Source organism: Haliotis rubra, unplaced genomic scaffold, assembly GCF_003918875.1.
Source record: "Haliotis rubra isolate DU_JTF1 unplaced genomic scaffold, ASM391887v1 Scf403, whole genome shotgun sequence".
NCBI lineage: Eukaryota > Metazoa > Mollusca > Gastropoda > Lepetellida > Haliotidae > Haliotis > Haliotis rubra.
The window spans coordinates 875,416-882,353 of record NW_025767084.1 but is presented as its reverse complement, the minus strand read 5'-3'; the positions used below and the strand labels follow the sequence as shown (position 1 = coordinate 882,353).

Here is a 6,938-nt window from a genome sequence, read left to right as displayed (position 1 = left end):
GAAATTAGGGTCCTATCCCTGGTCATTTTATCCTACCACGCATAAGGGACGCAACACTTCGACTCACTGGTTATATATACCGAACACTGATGTAGTCATCTAACAGTAAATATATCATTATGGTTTATGAATTATGTATAGACTTTTTTTCTTCTGCACAAACAACTCCTTAAATCTATACAGCCAGGCCACCTGTTGTGCCATGGAATTAAATCCTCTTCAGGTCGTGCTTCGTAATACTATCAGTGGGTAGCTTTGTTTATGAGATGATGTAAATAAAAATTCCTTTCAAAATCATAAGGGGCGGTGGGGTAGCCTAATGGTTAAAGCGTCCGCTCGTTACGCCAAAGACTTGGGTTCGATTTCCCACATGGGTACAATGTGTGAAGCCCATTTCTGGAATCCCACGCCGTTATATTGGGGGAATATTGCTAAAAGCGGCGTCAAACCATTCTCACTGACCCATTCACTCACTCACTCCAAATCAGAAATATTCAACACTTCCGACTATACATAAGCATGTGAATCCCTATCAAATAGTGATAATACTACGTGTTCACATAAAATAGACGATTAAAATGAGGATCGGGTGTGTATTTACCATTACCAAATGGGTAGTTCCATGTTCTTATTATCAAGGGGGCGGTGGGGTAGCCTAGTGGTTAAAGCGTTTGCTCGTCATGTCACTCACTCACCCACCCACCCACCCACCCACCCACTCACCCACCCACCCACTCCACTCACTCACTCACCCACCCACTCCTCACTCCTCACCACTCACTCACTCACTTACATTATCAACCACGGGCTTACAAGTAATGTGACTGAACTATCGCTGGCTGCGAAAAGTCTTCACACACCACAATGTGATACACATTGTAAATCAAATATCACGAACACGCCAGATAATATATGAGGATTGTAATTATTAATATTATAGAATTTCGTGATCATATGTCGCATTACAGCACAGCTGTTGCGGGTTGTGTATTCACAACTAGCTTTAAAACGATCGATTCTGCAGTCTTCGTATAGATGTACTGAATAACCTGGCCCTGTAACAGTTTCAGGCAGCATGCATTACCTTCAAATTCGTTTATAATTTGATACACTGTATTTTATCGGTTAAACACCCGGGGTATATTTCTTGCAGACACTCTTTGTCTATGTCGTTTATTCACGAAGAAAATAATGTTGAAATTTAATACATACAGTTTACCCAGCTTTAAATCGAGCTCCAACGTATAAACGATAAAATACGGTCGCCTGAATTCATGAATAAACCCGTTTTGTTTTATTCCTATGGAGCTCATACCCTAACTTCTTTGGGTGAGTGAGTGAGTTTAGTTTTACGACGCACTCAGCAATATTCCAGCTATATGGCGGCGGTCTGTAAATAACTGAGTCTGGACCAGACAATCCACTGATCAACAGCATGAGCATCGATCTGCGCAATTGGGAACCGATGACATGTGTCAACCAAGGCAGCGAGCCTGACCACCCGATCCTGTTGGTCGCCTCTTATAACAAGCATAGTCGCCTTTTGTGGCAAGCATGGGTTGCTGAAGACCTATTCATCTCCGGATCTTCACGTGTCTAACCTCTTTGGAGGCAGGAGGTGATTCCTTTCAGAGAGGTTTTCATAGGCGGGTCATACCCGTGAAGATCTGGGTTAAAATATTGATCTTCAGTAACCCATGCTTGTCGTTAGAGGCGGCTAACGGGGATCGGGTGGTCAGGCTCGCTGACTTGGTTGACACATGTCATCGGTTCACCATTGCGCAGATCGATGCTCATGCTGTTGGTCACTGAATTGTCTGGTCGAGACTCGATTAAATGCAGACCGCCGCCATATAACTGGAATATTGCTGAGGGCGGCGTAAAACTAAGAATGGTCTGAAGAACGCGTTCATTACAAACACATCCCCGAACCATTACACACTGGCGACGGGATTGTGGCCAATACGATGTACGATCCAAAACTGAAAGAAGTTTTCACCCTGGCAAATAGAGCCGATCAGACCAGTGCTAAATGGTTTGATGACGGCGGTGAACCTGTGTGGGTGACTAACCAGCTTCAGGACTCTCACCACAGAACCGGTATAGTCATGTGGCCGGGGGGAGGTGCTCCTGTCAAAGGTGTCCAAGCTACGAGGAACATATTGTTTGACCGATCTGTTAAAAATGAAACAAGAATAGATACCATTTTAGATTGGTTCACATCATCCTATCCTATCAATCTCGGTCTTCTTTATTTTGAGCAGCCAGACGAGTTTGGTCACCAATTTGGACCCGATTCCGTCCAGGTGACAAGAATGATCGGCGGTTTGGACAATGTAGTCGGTTATCTGTTGAAGAGCATGAAGGAGAAGGGCTTGTTGGAAAATACAAACATTATCATAACAAGCGATCATGGATTTTCAAGCACTCCACCTGAAAATGTTATAAATTTGGATAAATACATTGATCCATTGTCATACAAAAATATTTGCAAGTAGTCCAGTTGGAAATATTTTGCCCAATGAAGGTGAGTTTGTAATGATGGAGGGTGGTTGTCTGCACAGGTACTACAGATATGTACCGCAGGTATACAGAAATGTACCCTAAACAAAGTCAAAATACAGAAACGTACCAGGTACAGAAACGTACCCTATATGGGGACTTGTCCATATTCAGCAACCCTAAAACGAAACCATATGTAGTTGTTCCTGTTCAACTGATTGCAACTGGTATATTGTGCATTGCGAAATATTCATTACTTTGTATGCTCGTGGGCGGTGGGGTAGCCTAGTGTTTCGCGTTGGCTCGCCACGCTTGAAGACCCGGTTCAATCCCCACATGGGTACAATGTGTGAAGCCAATTTCTGGTGTTCCCCGCCGTGATGTAGCTGGAATATTGCTAAAAGCGCGTAAAAACCAAACTCCTTCAGTCAGTCAGTTGTATGCTCGCTTCTTATAAAATGTAATCAAATGCATCTAATAGAACTGTTTGACAGACAATGCGAAATAGACTCATCCAATGGTACTTTTCTGTATTCTGACTTTGGCTACGGTTCGTTTCTATATACAGAAACGTACCTGGGGTACACATCTGTAGTACCTGTGCTGACAAAGACCCTTGCAGTGTTGGTAACATACTAACAGCAGACCTGTGTCATTTAGATCCAGTTTCATGGCTCAGTTTACAAATGAATTTAAGGAACTAGGTGTGATGAACAATGGGGAGAGTTCCATCATGATGTTGCTGGAATATTGCTAAAAGCAGCGTAAAACTATACTCACTCACTCTGGCTTTCTTATCAAATCAAGGTCACACGATGTGATAGAACTGCAAGTGGAATACTGTTCAAAGGGGCGTAAAACCTGAATTTCTCACTGTAATGATACTGACTACATAAACTGGTGTTTTGTAATGCTGGAATGCTTCTGCTTACAGGTCTGCTTGAAGAGCTGTATGCAAATCTGACGGCAGGATCCAAAGCTGAAGGACACTTCACAGTTTACAAGAAAGAGGACATACCAGCCCGATACCACTACAGGCACAATGACAGGATTTTGCCGCTCCTTGTTGTGACGGATGTCAGTTACCAACTTACTAGAAATAAGCAAGTCGTAGATGATTGTAGGTGGTTGAGTAATCTGCTTGTTCAAACACCTGTTAAGGTTAAACTTTAATAGTTCAGGGCCTCATTGATCAAACCTATTTTACACAAAGGTGATCACAACACCCATACTTGAACATAGGCTTATGGTTATCGTAGCAGTGAGTTCCTGTTTAGAAGGGGCGCTGGGGTAGTCTAATGGTCAAAGCGTTAGCTCGTCACTTTGAAGACCCTGGTTTAATTCCTAATATGTGTGAAGCCCATTTCCTGGTGTCCACCGCTGTTTAATATTATTAAAAGTGACGTAAAACCATACTCACTCACTTGCTCGCCCACCCACCCAAACCCGCCCGCCCGCTCTTATTATGTCAGTCTATTTTATATTTTAAGCCTTAGAATACCGTTTAGTAGATGAAAATAATGAGAAAGCATCTTATGATTTGGGAACTTTTTTTGGATTTCAAACTGTAGTATTTTCAATAATAAATAACAAATTTTAGGTCAGCACAATGAAAGCCATTATTATTTTTCATATTTATACTTTTTCAGTTATGTCAGTCACTGTGTTTTCTGGTCTAGACAGTTCTACAGAGTACTGTCATAAAACTGGACAATTTCAGCATTAAACAACAAACACGCCATGGTTTACTTTGTCCTCTCTCTACACAGTGGGAGACCATGGCTGGGATAACTCTCTCCAAGACATGCATCCATTCTTCCTGGCAATGGGACCGTCCTTCAAGGCCGGTGCCAGCGTGGACATCTTGAACAATGTCGATGTGTATCCCCTCATGTGTCACCTCCTTGGTCTTGAGCCGGCGCCAAATAATGGGAGCTTACAGAGTTGTCTCCCCTTGTTAAAGATGGAGGCTGAACATGATCATTATACTGCTACGACATTTGGAACTTGTAAGTGTATCTTTTTTATGTTTTCTTATCAATCAATCAATTTAGTATGAGAAATAGTTACCATGGTAACCATATATTATTTATATTGGACTACCAAATGTGATGAATATTACCAGCTGATGGAGTGGTTGATACAAATACATTTCTGCATTACACATTTCTGTCTGCGATTTGGAAAGTGGTTGATAATATTAGGTACTGCAGACATTAATATTGGTGGATTGATGAAGTACGTGTTCAATGAAGGATTTGTTTCTCCTAATCTCAAACCAAATCATTCATTCACTCACATGAGTCACAGGCTAAATCATGCACTCATTCATTCAGAGACTAAGTCATGTACACTCGCATACCTACAGTCTAAATCCTGTGGTGAGTCCATGTGAGACGATGACACAAGATTGATGAGGGATGCTCATGAACTGTGTCAAATGTTCTCTCTCCGTGTTACCTGGATCACTGGATACAGGCTGTTTATCTGCTGGCTTGTGTTTCAGATATCCTCATCCTCATCCTAATAGCGCTGATCGCGGGCGTCTTCATGGTGGCGGCGTGCCGTCAACACCGCTACCTCAAACGCAAACAGAAACAGCTGCTGCCCCTGACCAGCCTCCATGGGATGGTGCGGTATGCCACGCCCCTCAACGGTGCCAAGATCCCCTGCTGTCTGACACAGATGAAGAGGATGAAGATCTGGACTAGAGGCAGGAGTACAAGCATAAATAAGTACAGGAGCATAACCAGAGTCATGTATTATGTGTTGAAGAGAGCAAGTATGAGACCGTGATCCAGAGTCATGTATTATGTGTTGAAGAGAGCAAGTATGAGACCGTGATCCAGAGTCATGTATTATGTGTTGAAGAGAGCAAGTATGAGAACGTGATCCAGAGTCATGTATTGTGATGAAGAGAGCAAGAATGAGACCGTGATCCAGAGTCATGTATTGTGATGAAGAGAGCAAGTTTGAGAACATGATACAGAGTCACGTATTATGTGATGAAGAGAACAAGAATGAGACCGTGATCCAGAGTCACGTATTATGTGATGAAGAAAGCAAGTTTGAGAACGTTGAAGTAGTAGATATACTGGGGGTCACGAGATCACTTTTCAAGAAGGTTCGCTGTAAAGCTTTATTTCATCAATAAACCTTTTGTCAGGCCCTTAGATCTAAGCCCCATCGTATATACTACTTTTGAATCCCCAGTTAACTTCCCGGCCACGCGCGTGACACTATTGTGCCACTTCCTGATCACGTGATAGCTCTATGTCGTGGTTGACCTCGATGAAACAGTTTAATGTGAATCGCTTATGATCTCTTTGGCGTTCAGAATAAAGGCTTGCTGGGCTTTTTCGTCCCTGTTCTATGTACTTTTTCTTGTCTTCGCTGATAGCAGACTTACGAGACTTGGACCTGATTTCTTGTTTCATCTTACGGTACTTGTCGAGTTCAGAGAGTATTGAGCGAAATTCCTCCTCGAGATCTTACTGTCGGTGAGTGCTGCCGAAATACGCTCACTTACCGTGTTCAGCTTTGCTTCGCTAGAACCCTGATCTCGTCGGCGTTTCAATGCCTTACGATGCAGTCTGCGGGGATGCAAACTTAAACACCAACCCTGCCACCCCTACCACCCCAGCTGTTATTTCAATGCCTAGCACTATAGGTGCAGCCCTAGTCCCATGCTGGTTGCCATAAGGGCAGTATCAGTCCGTCCACGATATTGAAAGCTCTATGGTATTTCTTATATAGTGCTTTCAGCGTGTCGCTGACCTTGTTCTAGTTGGCGTTTTACATCACATAACTGCCTCAAAGCGGAATCCGTCTCACGGTTTCCAGGGTCTTCACGACTTCTACGACTGGGTACAGCCCCATCCTGTGTGCATATAATATATCTTATGAGATATTTTTTAATTGGGCTTCAGTTAATAGTCGATCAATGTACTTGAGGCTTATAAGGTCTAGATCCCTGTGCAGGGAAATAGGTGAGAGGCTAATAGGTAACCCTGCGACCGCATCTAACCCCTTGGAGATTAATAAAAAGCCTATATGGCCCGTTCGGGGTCCGGTTGTATGACAACACGGTGGCGCTTGTATGTCGATAGAGTGACGGTGGTCCCTGGCCAGGGGATCCCAGTATATTATCACCCGGATAAAACTTGTAGTTCTATTGTATCAGGCGGGATGTTTTATGAGCTGGAATTCTATGATGAGTGTGGAGCCTGGTCTCACAGTCATATTTCCGATTGGGAATCGAGGCCATCAAACCTTAACGGGCATCCCAGGCTGAAACATCTAACATGTTGCTCGTGTTATCCAGTGTTAGCCGAGGACGTATATCACCCCCGAATGCAAACCCGGGTAAAATACCGTTGTTCCTAATTTCGATTGATATACCCATCTTTGTTTATCGAGATATAAAGGTGCGGTGA

The 6,938-nt window shown here is 43.2% G+C and overlaps 1 pseudogene; it reads left to right on the top strand.

The window, feature by feature from the left end:
* Positions 1 to 202: 202 nt before the first annotated feature.
* Positions 203 to 5,728, top strand: LOC124287640 (annotated as a pseudogene).
* The last annotated feature ends 1,210 nt before the right edge of the window (positions 5,729 to 6,938 follow it).